Genomic DNA, 14,093 nt, shown 5'->3' with positions numbered 1-14,093 from the left:
TTCAGAACATATTTTGAGGAATGGCGTATTGATTCAATAAATTATATCATGTGTGCTATATGATGGTTTCTGTGGTGGAAACACAAAGGACAACAAAATAGAAAAGACCCCATCTAATGAAGATAATCCTCTCATAAGCAACTATTCAACTTTTCTCTTATGGCTAATTCCATAATACAGTAGTTCTCAAATTTGAGCATGTATCAGATAACCTGCAGGACTTGTTAAATCAGAGAGGACAAGTCCCCACATCCAGAGTTTCTAATTTGGTAGGTCTGGAGTGGAGCCACAACATGTGCATTTCTGACAAGTTCCAAAGTGATGCTGATACTATGGGTTGGGAACCATACTTTGGAGAACCACTGCTAAAAGGACATTTGGTTTTTTTCTTCCACTGGCTGGCACAAGGGTAAGATCCAACCCTGGGGTTTTCCTCTAGCAAGAATATAAGACTTCGTATGATCAGTACTAGTTTCATAACCTCTACCTTTTTATCCTGATACCTAAATCATATTTTATCTGAAATTGTAGATATTCATTTAAGCGTCTAAAATACTTTTTTGGAAAGTTGTCTGCTTAGATGTAGAAAGAAAGGTAATGAGGCAGAGACAGAAACAAGCTTATTAAACGCCTGGAACATGGCACCTAAAGTGAGTTTAACAATACTTTGCTTCCTCTGGGAATTATGCCAACTATATCTAATTATCAGAGTGGCTGAGATCAAATGAGTTAATATTTATGAAAAATTTAAATGTAAAGAGCTATAAAATGTAGATTTAATTAGAGAATTCTTCATCTCATCTCTGATTCCTGGAAGAAAAACATAGAATATGTCTTCCTTGGCCAACCCAAAGAAAACTGCTCCCCTTTGCATTGGAAACACTGAGTTTGACCTCTTGCCTTCCAAATTGGTGCATATGTGTGACCTAGGACATGCTGTGTGTCACTCATTAAATGCCACTGTGGTGAGTATCCCCTTTTGAACACAGCTGTGAGCCTCCACACTGTGGAGAGAAGCCAGACACAGGCTTTACATGCACCTCGAGATTCCTGGAGAACATGTGCCATGTGTTTGTCATCTTTTCAGGAAAGCACTTCTGAAGAGCCCTTTAATGAGTTTCCTAGAGAAATTCTGAAGGAATCGTAATGCAACTAATCATTTCCTACCTTCCCACTGAACCTCTTATTAATTAACATGTTAATGCTCTGTTTGATTTCTTAAATTTAGTTTGAGAGACAGTAAAACAGCTATTTTCAAATTAAATTAAATTGAGTTGTGAGAAGATTTTCAACCAATATAGGGCTTTTTGTACTCTACTAATTCCAGTACTCATTAAGGTAAAAAAAAAAAAATCAATGAGCTTGGAAATGAAAGTGCTGATATTATTGTAGGGTAAATCTACTTCTGAATAACTTACTCCCTCCATGACAATGTTTTACCATGTAGGTGACATTAGAAAATGCAAATTTCAGTGTTTAAAGAGAGGGAAAATTTTCCAGAGTTACCATAAATGTCGACCAGGTATCTGTTTGGGGAATTAACATAGTCATAAACTGTAAAAATTAAGGTTTTTTTTTTCTAGTACAGTAGACATTCTTACCATTAATAGGCTGCAATAATCCTTTGGTTTTCAACGGTATATTGCTCTCAGTTCATTGTGCAGATTTCAGGTATAATTAATTATGTTTTATCTTCCTCTAAGGATTTTCTTTCTAGCAAAAGGGATTTTCTTTGACTTCTGCTCTAATGGAATCTCTTGGGAAGTGTCATATAAAATAGAGCTTATCACTGAGCTATTGCAATATTATAGACCAATTGGTTTTCACTTACTCTTCCTCAATAAATAATTTTCAAATACCTTTATTTATATTGATTTGGCTTTTTAAAATTTTTCTTCATTATTTTATGTTGAAACTCAGGATATCTTCTATTGCCAGTATTTGCAATTAACCATTTTCAGATTAGCATGCAGTAACAGATTCTTGAGTTGACTCCAGATTTCCATACAGGAAAATTTCCAACAGGAAAATTTTCCTATAGGTGATGGAAATCTGGTGTCAACTCAAGAATGATGTAAGTCTGTCAGTACTTCTCAAACTTGGATGATGTAAGTTCATCAGTACTTCTCAAACTTTAATGGGCATCTGAATAATGTTTTTGCTGTGTCCCCACCCAAATCTCATCTTGAATTGTAGCTTCCATAATTCTCATCTGTTGTGGGAGGGACCAGGTGGGAAGTAATTGAATCATGGGGGCAGGTCTTTCCTGTGCTGTTCTTGTGATAGTGAATAAATCTCATGAGATCTGATGGTTTTATAAAGGGGAGTTCCCCTGCACATGCTCTCTCCTGCCTGCTGTCACGTAAGACGTCCCTTGCTCTTTCTTCGTCTTCCACCATGATTGTGAGACCTCCCCAGCCATGTGTAACTGTGAGTCCATTAAATCTCTGTCTTTTATAAATTACCCAGTCTTAGGTATGTCTTTATTGGCAGCCTGAGAGTGAACTAATACACTGGCAGATCATGGTAATCCACAGATTGTGATTTAGTAGATGTGAGGTGGGGTCTGAGATTCTACATTTTTAACAAGCTTCCTGGTGATGCTGATGCTACTTTGAGTAGCAAGGGTTTAGATGACATTGATAATCCAAGAGTAACTGTAACATGATGTCTTTAATAATTGCAACTCTCACAGATTTTCTAGACACCAGAGTTTTCTACTCATAAATTGCACCTTCAGTTGGACCAGCATACCATAGTAAAAACAGAAATCGCTCTCTCTTTCTACATTCCTAAAGTACAGACTTCCTAAAGTACAGCTTTCCAAGCTGGAAAGATATTTTGAGGAGTTTTCACTGTCTCCTCTATTTATAATTGTAAATTGTAGATATTTGTAATTTTTTTGGTCTTAGTTTGCCATTTGACCAAAGCATTTTGGAGGCTCAGTCCAGGGCACTGTGGTGATTCATTCTGTTCCACTGTGACAGAAGTTCTTCAAATATGTTTGTTCTTTAATCCACATCGAGACTTTTGTGAAAGTGAGCACACACAAACATACTACAGCTTGGAAAAAGCCTGTTTCTTCTTACAGACAGCAATCACGATCAGTCAATTTTTCCTAAACACCATTCATATTTCCTAGGATCCTACAAGAAGTAAATGGATCACCAGACACCAATGAATTGTTATGTCCCTTCTTAGAATATCTAAATATCTAAAAGTCTTGATATCAAACTCTTTGTGCCTTCTAAGTGTTCAGTAAGGAATTTCATTTATATCTATAATTTTTTTTTGTTGTTGTTACTGAGAAAGAAACTTTTTAAAAGAAACTTCTCCCTTTCCTGAAAACCTCCTTTTGTTTGAAAGTGTGCATTTTAGTTCAGGGCAGTGGTTATCAAACCTTAGTGTGCATTAGAATCACCAGGAGGGCCTGCTAAAACACATCTTGCTAGGTTCCACCACTAGAACTTCTGATTCAGTAGGTGTGATGTAAGATCCAAGAATACACATTCCTACCAATTTTCCAGGCGAGGATGATGTTCCTGGTCCAGGGCCCACAGTATGAGAACTACTAATTTAAGAAAATATGCTCCTCTTTTGTCCACTTCTCTAAGATGTTTTAACTAATTGTGAGAATGGTATTTTAATAAGGAAAAATGTGAGACTCTCAAAACTTGAAACATCCAACAGATATCAAGGAGCATTGATTTCCCTATATCCCACCTAGGGAGAGGGATCTTTCCAGTAGCAGCTTACAGATCACTTTGCCAGGGCAGTTTTCTTGGGCCCTTTTATCAGGACAGTCTCCCTTGCAAAGACATAGCACCTGATAATTGATCTTCATGATGATAATCACAATTGTAATTATACAATTATTTGTGAAAAGATTTAATGACTGTATTTCCTACGGAAGCTTAATCTTTTTAGGTGCCATCATTGCCTTTGCTACTGTTCTATTTGTTCAGCATCTAGTTTGGAGTTTGGCACATAGTCAATGTAGTATCTGCCAAAATAAATGTTTGGAAAAACATTAGGATTCTTCCATTTATATAGAAATGGTGGGTTCTGAGGGCCTTAAATCAGAGAGAGTATTCTCCTGCGTCCATTGCCACAATTTTTTTGATTATGACATTCTTGCATGCTGAACTCAGACTGGGCCCAGGAATGATCTTCAATACAGGCAGCTTCTACCAGTTGTCGTATATGGCCTATGAGATAAAATCTAATTGCCATTCTTACAATGAATTCTATTCAGGATGGCCTTCACTTTGTTCACTCAATATTCCCTGAGATTTTGCCTCTATCTTTGTTCGTGCTGTTTCATTTATCTGAAATAGCTACTTTCCTCCAAACACACTCCATTTGTTGAAAACCTATTAATTCCTTAAGTCCTATCTTGAGCACCATCTTTTCTGCGAAGCCTTTTGAAATCCCCTTAATTAGATGAAATCTCTGATGACTCTAACCTTACTCTACCTTACAACATAGTAATTTGTATGCTTGCCTTTACCTTCTTACTAAAATGGTCCTCCTTAAAGACTGGAAAAACGTATTCAACCCCTTACCATAACTTCAGTTATTAAACACATATATATTTGTCTCCTATCATGTGCCAGGCCCTGTGCTAAGTACTGGGGGTATAAAGCTAAAGGAGACCTAGCCTGTGTCTTAAGTAGGTCATCGTTTTCCAGGGCATTAAACAAACACTTAAAGACATGGTTGTAGAATAACACAGCAGATGTTATACTAGAGGCATTTACAAGTCACAGTGATGGGTTGAAGAAATAAATGATCATCTCTGTTTGGGCTGGGTGTGGTGAGTAAAGATATCAGAATGATTAAGTAAATTCTAATATCTTTATTAGATTAAGTAAATTAGAATGATTAAGAAAATTAAGTAAAATGCTTAAGAGATGGGTAGGAGATTTTACAGACATGGTAGATGTTTAGTTCCTTCCATTTAACCAACTTATTTGAATTGATCTTAATGCAGTTTGTAAAACTGAAGCTGGTAAAACAAACTCTATCTTATTTTCTTACTTCTCTTTAGTTTTCTGAATGCTGCATAAATTTTTCACAGATCCTCTATCCGGATTCTCCTACTGTTGACTGCGTTTCCACATTACAGTTTACCCAATTCATTCACGTAGGCTTTGCCACTGTTCTATAGACTCATCCTGGTTGCCCTGTGCTCTGTAGTAGTTGCATTATTTCCAATAGGAAGTGCCATAAGCCACATCAAACAGGTATTTGGACTGTGCTGAAGTAGATCCTCCTCTACCAACTTACATAATTGCATGAGTCGAGGAAACGTGCCAAGAACCCAAATCCAGTTTGCTGCTGTAGGATGTAAGGGCTGCTGAAAACAATGTTCTCAGCCAGGACAGAGGCAGTACAGTTATCAGAATCACTAGGAGATATATCATCAAGTGGCACAAGGTCAACCCAACTTCCCTGTTTTAAAAAAATACCACCCAATCACCATTGAAACCTACTCCTCCTAAAATATTATATGTTTCAGAAAGTCAATGAATGCAGCTTGATAAACTTAAAACTGCTAACTGAACTTCAAAATAATGTTCAGGAAAAGGAAGATGCCATCAACTGAATAATTTGGGAAAGTTTCTGAGAAATTAAAGATTTTTTTCATCAACTAGAAAATATTTGGTATGTTAATCACACTAAAAAAGATGATAATTTCCACGTAAACATGAAGGTGCTGCAAGCTCTCTTAGCAAAGTGTCTCAAACTTTAGGGTACTCCAGAATTACCCAGGAATCTTGCTACAAACATTAGGTCACTGAGCTCCACTCCTAGAGATGTGTTTTGGAAAGTCTGGGTATGACTCCAGGACTTTGCAGTTTGAACAGGCATCAGGGTGGGTAATGTTGCAGGCAGCACACAGACCATATTTTATCCCAGGTAAATTATCCTTGATCTTATGGGGGTAAAACAAAGCCATCTGTATAGCTGACCCTTGAACAACACAAATTTGAACTTTGTGGGTCCACCTGCACACAGATTTTCTTCACCCGCTGCCACTCCTGAGACAGCAAGGCCAACCCCTCAAGACCAACCCCTCCTCTTCCTCCTCCTTTTCAGCCTACTCAATGTTGAAGATGAGGTTGAAGACCTTTATGATAATCCACTTCCACTTAGTGAATAGTAAATATATTTTCTATTCTGACTTTTTAAATAATACTGATTTTCTTAATACCACTGTCTTTTCTCTTGCTTTCTCAGTAGGCTATTAATAGTTAAATTTTGGAGGAGTTAAAAGTTATGCATAGATTTTTCAACTGCACAGAGGTCGGCACCCCTAATCCCGGCATCATTCAAAGATCAACTCTATAACATTCTTCCCACCACAACTTCTATATGCTAATGTGGGAAACAATAGGTAAAGAGATTAAAACTTCTACCTTTGACAAGTAGCCTGCCCCAAACTTCTCTGTTATCTTTGATTCATTCTTTTTTTTTTTTTTTTTTTTTTTTTACCAAGAAAGGGCAGTAATTGTCTTCCCCATCTCCACATGTAATACAAAAACAATTTTAGAAATCTGTTTCTCTTACTGATCACATGTGTGTGTGCATCATTATGATTTACTTAGGCAAGAAAGAGCTAAAGCCAATCTCCCAACCAATTATTAATTGAAGTTTTAGTATCTACTGATTACTGGCAACTAGGCCCAAGGAGGGTTGCTTATCTCACTTCTCTCTCACAATAGCTTTAGGAAAAAGGTGCAGATGTCCTCACTTTACAGATGAGGGAACAAGATGAATAATTAGGGAACTTGCAAAGTTAAAAAAAAAAAAAGTGAAATCCAAGCTTCACAAACCTAGGTGTCTGATTTGACAAACCACTTTGTCTTTACCACATCTAAGAGTTGTTATTTCACCTCATTTTGCGGGGGCTGTAAACTTTGAGTGAATGATGAGTTTGTACCAGCTGCAATTTACCGTTTAATGATACAAGTGAAACTATGTCCTTCCCTCATACCCTTCGGTCTCATTCCCATCTAAGGGTGGGATCTGTAATCATGTTCTCCAACAGCTAGCTTCTAGCTTCTGTGGTTTTCTCTGCCTTTGACAACCATTTATTCCTCTTCGTTTAAGATTCTGTCTCATCTATCTTTGATCTAGGCACCTTTTCTTTCTTCTCCAGAGTGTTTCTTCCCAGCAGTCCCCTAGTTTTATTATTCGAGATTTCAGACCTTCTTTTCTCTTTTAGCTTTAAGCTTTGGGCTTTTCTCTATCTGTGGTGGTCATATGGCATGCTGTTTCTTTCATTTAGTTTTCTTTTTCGTGTTCAACCATATATTCTTTTCTGTTCCCCATTATTCTAGATTGCATCATACCACCTTAATCCTTACTAACCTGCTGGAAAGATTTTCCGTCTCTGGTATTTCTGATACCAGCCTGTTAACCATGGGGAAGAAGGGAACAATTGACATCTTCACAATTGATTTTATTGATCACATAGATATTTTTCCAGAATTTTGCATGTCTTTTTACTTACTCAAGTGTGTGAGTATCCTATCTGTGGCCTAAAATGAATTGGCAAGTTTTGATATAATTGCCATTGAACCTCAAACTTAGCAGTGAAGTGAATTTATAGCAAGAGATAGGATAATATACTCACACCTGAAACCACAAGGACCTCGTCAGCCATGAAAAGTAACATTTCCTGAAAATAGAAAACAGGCTAGTTTCTAGACATTTCAAATCAGTGGATTTCTTTTGTTCTAAGGCATTTTCATAATAACTACTAAATTTAATTAAAAAAAATCAAACTCTTCTCTCTGAGGTTTACAATCCAGTACAAGGGCAGATATAAATTCTGTCATTGGAATGATTTACCTGTCACTATTGTATAATTTATAAATAACATAGAGAACAATGTAATTTTTTAATACCATGAGTCATACGCTTTATGTTGCAATAATTTTAGTTTAGTCTTTCTTTGTTCTTTAGCAAAATAAAAGTAAAAGAATTTCCAAAAAGGAAGAATCCTGACAGGGAGAACAAGAAATGCAATGCATCAAAGCAACACAAGATGTCACTTTTACACAGGCCTGCATTTACAGGGTAAGGCTACATCTGCATTGTGCATAAAATAGTATGTCAGGGGAAAAGCATCAAGATTTACAAATACTTCAGAAATATGAAAAGGAGCAAGAAACCTTGGTTTTGTTTTCAATATTTGTAATAATATCTTGAAATGTATCATGAAACTGGAATTATTCTCCTATATCTATATAACTTCACAGAATACGTTGCTTTAACAATACATTGCATCCACCCCAATCCCCAACTTTCTGGATAGCACAGACTCAGAAAACAAGCTTATTATCACTGCATAGCATATTCTTTCTCTCGGCTTCCTTACTTCTGCTGCATTAGTTGCCTTCCAACATCTTATTGGAGGTCTAATCTGTTAAAAATAGGTCTCTGACTATTTTTCTTTTTCTGGTTCTGCCCAATTAACCCATTTTGCACACTGCTCCCAGGTGGACCCTCTTGGGGGCAATTCTGATCCCAATATTCATCTGTTCTCCAAGATCAGGTTTAGCAAGAAGTATTAGTTTCCTGTTGCTGCTATGATAAATAACCACAAACTGAGTGGCTTGAAGAATACAAATGTATTTTCTGTAGCTCAAAAGCCTGACTTGGATCTCACTGAGCTAAGATCAAAATGTTAGTAGGGTTGGATTATCTTCAGGAGCTCTGGGAGGAACCCATTACCTTGCCTTTTCCAGTTTTTAGTGGCCACCTGCTTGCCTTGGCTCGTAGCCCCTTCCTCTGTGTTCAAAGCCAACATTATCAGGCCAACTCCTGTCCTGTTGCTATCTCTCTGGTTTTTCATAGTCACATCTTTCTCTAACCCTTTTAAAGACCCTTGTGATTACATTGAGCCCACTGAAGTAATCCAAAATCGTCTCCCTATCTTAATGTCTTCAGGTCAGCTGATTAGCAACTGTAATTCCATCTGCAACCCTAATTCCCTTTGCCTTACATCTTTAGGGAAGTCATTATTCTGCCTACTACACAAGGAATCCAAAGGGCTTCAAGATCTGGCCTAGTTTTACTTTCCATCCTTGAGCCCCTTCCAGGGTCTATTCTCATTTCTTTTGTGTCAAGTGTTTTGGCCAAACTAAATTTCCCATGAAGTGGCCAGTGTTCATTCTTTAATCCCTAAATTTTGTTCATGCTGTTCTCACTTCCTATGTTATTTTCCAACTTCTTTGAAAACATATCTTCATTCTTCAAGCTTCCTCCCCCGTGAATCTTTTAAACACTCTCTTAGGCAGAACTGATTACTCCTTCGTGTGTGCTTTCTTTGACTATATCTTCTACAGAATTATTGTGTTAAGCCATTTGTAATTTTTTTCTTTCCTTTTTTATTTTTTTTCCCTGAGGCCCCAGGATACACTTTTCCCTAACCCTTCCAGGTGCAAAATTGGGAAAGGTGGTAGATATATTTTGTTAGATGTTTGAAAAGTGTGTTATAAAGTAAGAGAAGCTGCCATTACAGACTCCTTTCTCCAAATACCAGTGGTTTACCATAATAGAAGGTTATCTCTTGATCATTTATAATACAAAGCTGGTATTTCTGGTCTACTGGTAACTCTCATCCATATTGATTCAAGGACCCTGGTACCTACCACCTCCTGGCTCTGTTATACTACCAGGCCCTTCTAATTCAAATCCAGACAGTAGAAGGAAAAAGAGAATGTTCAAGAGACTCATTTGATTTTTAAAAAGTAGCTTGGAGGCTAATTCATTTTTATTTACATTCCCTTGGAGAAAACTCTGTTACATAGTCCCCCCAGTGCCCCCAAAAAACTGCAAGGGAGCCTGGGAAACATAGTCTAACCAGGTATCCAGCAAAATCCTATTACCACAGGGAAGAAGGTAACGGATTTTAGTAGAAAACTGTGATATGTGCTATAGAGTGAAGAGTCTGGTTTCTCCATGATTCCCCTGAGGGAAGTCATGCTTCCCTCCTGCCAACTCTTATTTGAACATGTATCTCTTATGTAAACTATAATATTCCACCTTGTATCCTATTTCTTTGTAATATATGTCTGACTTATTCCAAAGTACATAAATTAGATCAATGTAGTAGAGGAATTGTAAAAGTATGTGTAAATCCTACATTTTACATAAACTTTCCTATATTTATTATCATTCTGCTAGATTGAATTGTTCCTTATGACAAATATGACCTGGATAAATAAGGAACATATAATTCTTTTTTTTGGGGGGGGTTGGGGTGGAGGGAACGGAGTCTTGCTCTATCGCCCAGGCTGGAGTGCAGTGGCCTGATCTCGGCTCACTGCAAGCTCTGCCTCCCGGGTGCACACCATTCTCCTGCCTCAGCCTCCGAGAAGCTGGGGCTACAGACACCCGCCACCACACCCAGCTAATTTTTTGTATTTTTAGTAGGGATGGGGTTTCGCAGTGTTAGCCAGAATGGTCTCCATCTCCTGAACTCGTGACCCGCCTGCCTCGGCCTCCCAAAGTGCTGGGATTACAGGCATGAGCCACCACACCCGGCCCAGGAAGATACAATTCTAAAGTCTTTAGAAATAATTTTAAATGTTGAGAGAAAAAGTAGGCATTGTTCTGTGGCAATGGTAAGAATGTTGGAAAGCAAGATGGTAAGAAAAGAATACAGGACTTGACGGAAGGTGAGACTTTTGTCAAGAATGTTAGTTAAGAGCATGGGGTTTAAAATTAAATGGATTAGTTCTACATTTTTATGGCTATGTCACTTGAGCAAATTAAACTCTCTGAGCCTCAATTTCAGTATCTGTCAAATGGAGGTAACTGTTCACAATTTTTAGAAGGTTTATATTAGGTAAGTTTGTAAGACAGTTAGAATTTCTAATTCATAAATACTCTAAAATGCTAGGTTTTATTTTTCTTAAACATTGTTGAATAAGGAAATCTATATTAACCTTAGATTTTTTAAAGCATGCATATAAAGAACAAAGACAAATAGAAGTTTTGAGTTTCGAATAAATTCAGGAAAGCTGAAATTCAAAGACCTGATGTTTATAAGGACACAAGGACAAACAAAAGATCTTTCAAGGTTTTTACATTTACAAGAAGAAAACAAAAAAGTGGTTGAGGTTAACAAGCTACGTTTTTTATCCCTCCAAAAGCATAGCATCTCAAGAGTGGAACAAACACTTGAGAGAAGTGGTTGAGGCACCATGCAGGTAAAGTGGTTGGGGAGAACCATTCCGCCCTGAATAAATGGCTTTGTGGCCAGGCTTTGGTTGTCTAAGTTCCAAAGTGAGAAAACTTACCAATGAGATTGAAAACTTGATATTGAATTAATTAAAGAGAATAAAGGACCAATAGGAGAGGCACAAGAAAGTTGAGAAGAAAAAGGTAGCTCTCATTTTCAAAAGAAGAATATTGGTAACTATAGACTGGAACATAACCTTTAGCATTCAAAAGATTCACAACAGGTTACCCTGGCTCCTCAATGTGACATCACTCTTAGAAATGTTGTTGCATTAAATATATACATCAATTTTTAGAAGCAATCTGGCTTCAGAAATAAGACAGTGTGTGCATGCAAGAGAAATGTCTTAGGCTAAACACACATGAGTTGACTAGAACAAGATTGGAAACTATGAATAAACATGATCGTTATGCTGAAGTCCAGGTGTGTTCATTCAAGCCTTTAATTATATCCTTTTGGACTAGGTTTTAGAAACAGGGTGGGTGAAATGCATTTTTGTAAATTTAGTTGGTTGTTATCTTACTTGAGCTAAGTGAGAAATGTGTGTGTTACTCAAGAATTGTGTTCCTAAAGTCTTAGAACTTTGACCCAAGTCTTACTATAAATTTTAGCAATGGATAGAATGATCAGAAGAGATTATTTTCAAATTACAGATAAATAAAATCATAATGATTAGGCATATGGATTTTTGAAAGTGTTAGACTCGGAAGAGAGTTCTGGCTTCGCCATTTATCAGATGTGTAGCTTTAGTCAAGTGATTTAAACTATTCTAAACCTCAATTTCCTCATCTATAAAACTATAATTTGGAAAAGGCCATCTACCCATTGTATGGATGATGTGGGATAACTAACATAAATGCACCTAGCATATAGTATATGCCCATCAGGATGGAGATAGTTACAATGCTGGTGTTTCAAATAAAATTGCCTCTCACAACCAGAGAGCATTTCAATAAAGTTAAATAGCTTACAGAAATGGATAAATCAAATCAAACAAGATTAAAATGAATTGCAATATGCCATTTGAGCAAAAGTATAAGAGAACAAGTAATGTTTTTATACAGGAATAGAATAAAAAAGGCAGATAATTAGAGGCAGATATATAAGTGTTTGAACCATTTAAGTAACTATGTTCAATATGAATCTATTAAAAAACATAAATCAATGAAAACATGTAACAAAATACCTAGCATTTTCTTTGACTACATCTGTGAAAATATGGAAAGTAATATAAAGCAGAGACCAGCTTCACTGTGCTCTGTACTGTCTAACAACACTGAAAATCTTACATTATGAATGGAAGGCAGACAAATGGAAACATATTCAAAGGAGAGTAATCAAAGCGTGGGGAAGCATGCCATCTGAATAATGGCTGGAAGAGAAGTGGTAGTTGTTTCCAGTTTGGGGCTATTATGATAAAACAGCTGCTGTGAATTTTTTATATAAATCATTTTCATAGACATATGTTTCCATTTATCTAAGGTAAATATCTAGAAGTAGAATTGTCCTTTGGTAGGTGTACATTTAACTTCATTAGAAAATGCCAGTTTTCCAGAGTGGTTGTACTATTTTACACTACTTTTTAATTGTTTATGTATTTATTTCAATCTCATTCCTTGATGGAATTATGTCAACTTTTCCAGATTTCTGTATTAGAAAAAAATTGGAAGACTTAACCACTCTGCACTCATATGCAGTGACCAAAAACAAGCAGAATTGAATATCCATTACCCTTTTAGATGGCACAAGAACAGTGCAATTTCCCTCACACTTCACTCATCACTCCTGACTCACTCACTCATTGGGTACCAACTGATACATATTAGCATGAGTTTGCATACCTTCCTGTAATGGGAGACTGACACAACCCCAGCCATTTAACTTGCTGACAGTAGGCCGTTGTTGATGCTTGCATTTGAGTAAGAACATAAACTTCAAGATGTGTGTTTGTATTTATACTTTCTCATTGTTGTTGCTTTTTGTAAGTGCCATCTTGGAGATATTTGTGTTTTTCCTTTTGCCTGCCTCCTCCTTCAGTTGCACCCAGAGGGTCGGAACAGAAGCAGCAGCAGGGATGTTGCTAGGCATAAAGGTTCTGATGACAATGATGGAGATTGCAAATTATGATTAGTGCAAACCCAGGATGTGTCATCAGCTTAAGATTCTGTTATTTACTTAATTTGAGCCTAATGATATGAAACATTGTTGTAATGTTGAAGTTTTCTTATCCTTTTCAAGGTGCTTCAATTCCCTGAGGAAAGAGGCAAGCACATGGAATATTTCAGGCTGCAGACATAGAAGAACGAGATAGAAATATGCTCTCTGTCCTTGATGAGAAGATTCTGTCACTTTTAATTCTCCAGCTTATTTACATTTCTACTACATAAGAACTGGGGCTTGTTTTAGCAGCATTGATTAAGTTGTCATTGATTTTCAAGATAGGAAATAGAACTTTCAAATTTCCCACATGAATTTTAAATAAGTCAGATATTAACAACAAGATAAAACATTTACCATGGCAATGACAGAATAGTCAAGTATCATTCAAAACCTTTCAAGGCTCACAAAGAGCATATGGATTCTAGATGTCAATACATACATGACTAGGTATTAATTTTATTATTTAATCTAAATAAATGCTTCAGTAAGCTTCTAGCCCCAAAAATAGAGAGTTCATTTATTTTTATACATGTTTGTGATCACTTGAAATTTGCATAAAGGTATATTTTCTACCAGTCGATAGAAATCAGTCCTATTAACAGTTAAGATTTATTGAGCCCAGTATTCTGTTAAACCTTTAGAGCACTGTGTGAATTAATCCTCACAAAAACCT

The 14,093-nt window shown here is 36.7% G+C and overlaps 1 long non-coding RNA gene across 1 annotated transcript in view; it reads right to left on the bottom strand.

Annotated features, from left to right (window-relative positions):
* The window catches only part of LOC129036962 (uncharacterized), a 64,476-nt gene extending 51,185 nt beyond the window's left edge, over nt 1–13,291 (bottom strand). Inside the window, exon 1 of the long non-coding RNA XR_008502699.1 lies at nt 13,102–13,291. This is a non-coding gene — a long non-coding RNA (uncharacterized LOC129036962). The remainder of the gene's footprint in view (nt 1–13,101) is intronic.
* Between the last annotated feature and the right edge of the window lie 802 nt (nt 13,292–14,093).

The sequence above is a fragment of the Pongo pygmaeus genome, chromosome 4 (genome assembly GCF_028885625.2).
Source record: "Pongo pygmaeus isolate AG05252 chromosome 4, NHGRI_mPonPyg2-v2.0_pri, whole genome shotgun sequence".
NCBI classification, from domain to species: Eukaryota; Metazoa; Chordata; class Mammalia; order Primates; family Hominidae; genus Pongo; species Pongo pygmaeus.
This window is presented reverse-complemented; position numbering and strand designations above follow the sequence as displayed.